Source organism: Piliocolobus tephrosceles, chromosome 2 (assembly GCF_002776525.5).
Source record: "Piliocolobus tephrosceles isolate RC106 chromosome 2, ASM277652v3, whole genome shotgun sequence".
Classification (NCBI taxonomy): domain Eukaryota; kingdom Metazoa; phylum Chordata; class Mammalia; order Primates; family Cercopithecidae; genus Piliocolobus; species Piliocolobus tephrosceles.
This window is the reverse complement of record NC_045435.1, coordinates 66,765,465-66,768,614: the sequence shown is the minus strand read 5'-3', so window position 1 is coordinate 66,768,614 and position 3,150 is coordinate 66,765,465.

The following is a 3,150-nucleotide window of genomic DNA, read 5'->3' as shown; positions in this document are numbered from 1 at the left end:
GTGCGTTTACATTCCCTGAGCTAGACACAGAGTGCTGATTGGTGCGTTTACAATTCTTTAGCTAGACAGAGTGATAGAAAAGTTCTCCAAGTCCCCACTAGGTTAGCTACATATGGAGTACTGATTGGTGTATTTACAAACCTTGAGCTAGTCACAGAGTACTGATTGGTGTATTTACAATCTCTTAGCTAGACATAAAGGTTCTCCAAGTCCCCACTAGACCCCAGAGCCCAGCTGGCTTCACATCGTGGATCCCGCACCAGGGCCGAAGGCGGAACTGCCCGCCAGTCCCGCGCGCCCTGCGCCCGCACTCCTCAGCCCTTGGGCCCAAGGTCGGGGGACCGGCTCCGCGACGCAGGGGGCGGCGCTAGTCGGGGAGGCTAGGGGCGTGCAGGAGCCCACGGCGGTGGGGCCGCGGTGGGGCCGGGGTGAGGCTCGGGCTTGGCGGGCTGCAGGTCCCGAGCCCTGCCCCGCGGTGAGGCAGCTGAGGCCGGGCGAGAATTCCAGCGCCGCGCCGGCGGGCCGGCACTGCTAGGAGACCCGGCGCAACCTCTGCAGCTGCTGGCCCCGGTGCTAAGCTCCGGCCGGCCGCTCTGAGTGTAGGGCCCGCCGAGCCCACGCCCACCCGGAACTCGCGCTGGCCCGCGAGCGCCGCCCGCAGCCCCGGTTCCCGCCCGCGCCTGTGTCTCCACACATCCCCGCAAGCAGAGGGAGCCGGCTCCGGCCTGGGCCAACCCAGAGAGGGCCTCCCACAGTGCGGTGGCGGGCTGAAGGGCTCCTCAAAAGCTGCCAGAGTGGACGCCGAGGCCGAGGAGGCGCCCCGAGGGCTGCTGGCATGTTGTCACCTCTCAATATGACCTTAGGTAATTTATTTAATCTTTCTGAGCCTCAGTTTTGTCATCTGTAAAATGTGTATCTTAATTGGGACAGATTCTATAAACTTGTTTTGAAGATTAATTGAGATACTTTAAAGCACTTAGCACAATTCCTAGCACTTAATAGAAGTCAGTATCCAATAAAAAGTAGTTATTATCTGTAGTAGAATTTTACTACAATCCTTCAGAAGTACAGCTTCCAAGTGTTCACTCAATAAAATATCATTTTGAAATACCACTAGATATTTGGAGGTAGATACACAAACAAATACAAATGTTATTGTTCCTATCTTTGAAAATTTATAGTGCTTTTGTAGGGAACAAGACTAAGTAAGGTTAAATACCCTATGAGGAAATAGGGGATTAATGATGAATTGATGTCATAGACCTGTGTTTCTTAATTTTAGACTTTGTTTAAAGAAAAGTGTTATCTCAGGCACTCAGGGTTAACTTAAATTTATTTTTACTATAATGCTATTTACATAGAGTATGCACAAAGATAAATGCATGTTATAAACTGCTTCTTGCTCTAAGGTACCTATGAAACAAAAGAAAATAAGGAAATTAAATACAAGCTACAAAATCATTAAAATTCAAATAAACAGCATTTATTTAACATATTTAATAATGTTGTTTCCTGAAACCAAATGGTGCTTTAGAGATTTTTGGTTTGGGAGGTAGCAGGTGTCAGACAGGGATTTCTGGTAAAGCTGGAATTTAAGATAGCAAAGGTGAGGAGGAATAATATGTGCAAGTTCTCCTTAGGAAGTAAGTTGGCTGCCTGGCAACGTGAGTAGGTGGTTTGTTAATTTTGATGAAAGGAAGGAAAAAATTAAGATAAGTGAAAAGTTGCAAAGTTAAAATTTCTTTCAAACTAGGGGATATCTGTGCTTGTTTAAAGTTGCAAAGAAGGAAACAACTGAGGAAAAACCAGGAAGGGAGAGTGTGTCAGTATCACTGTAGTACTGATCTTCTCATCTATCCTGCCCGTTCTGCTCCTGTTTCTCCCTTGACAAACTCCTTCTACCCCACTCCACCTTCTTCACTGTGATTGGTCTACGGAATGGTCTATGAGCTTAGTTTAGCCAATCACATTGTTTCTCCTGAGATTTTGAAACTGGAGCAGTGAACCAGAGTGTTAAAAGGAGTCTGACATTGTCATCTTATGGCGCCAAACCAGAGGAAAGAACCACAGCTTCTACTGCCAAGCTCTTTACCAGGTCTTGATTTTTCAACTCTTTTGGATAAATCAGTCTTTGCCTAACCTAGCCAGAATCACATTAAATGCAACCAAAAGAGCCTTAACTGATACATAAGAAGGGGGTTCTACATGTTGATGTAAAGACCCACACTTTTTGGGTGGGGGGGGGCACCTAAGGGAAGCATAAGGATGGGTGTTAGTCACAGATAGACAGATGAAGGGGTTCAGATTAAATGACCTCAAGCTTCTTAACAAAGTAAGAAGTTGGATTGTCTGCCAAGCATAAGGCAGTGGAATGTGATTATAAAAAGTGTTTAACATTTGAAGACATTTTAATCATCTTAGCTCATGGTACAGAATCTATGTAGTGAGAGATCTGACATTGTTCAGAAGATGTGTGACTAAACTAATTGCTAGTCATTGGAATTTAGGGTTAGAGGAAGGAAGAAATTGGATCTTATGTTTGTCAGGGAATGGGTAGAGACAATCTTAAACAGTATGGTAACAGAGCTAAGCATTATCTGGAGGAAAGGTGAGGGCAGAAGGCCCCCCTGCAGTAGCCCAACCAAAGTGAGAATTTGATAAGTTTTCAAATAACTCAGGATTACCAAGGGTTGCAGGAGTGAGGGAAATGGGGAAATACTGGTCCGAGAGTACAAATTTGCAGTTAAAGATGAATAGGTTCTGGATCCTAACGTACAGCATGGTGACTATGTTAATAATGTGTTGTGTACTTCAAATTTGCTACAATAGTGGATCTTGAGTATTCTCACCACACAAAAAAGTAACTATGTGAGGTAATAGATGTGTTAATTGGCTCGATTGTGATAACTGCACAATGCATACTGATGTCAAAGCATCATGTCATACATACATACACCTTAAATATATACAACTGTTGTATTTCATATACCTCAATAAAACTGAGGAAAAGGAATAATTAATGAATGGGGATTTATTCTTGGTTTTGGCTGAGTGGTATGTGATTAAATTTCTCTCCACAGTCTTTCATAGAAAAGCTTCTATAAGTGTCCCACCACGCTTTTCTGCTTGGAGTCAGTAGCCATTTATTTG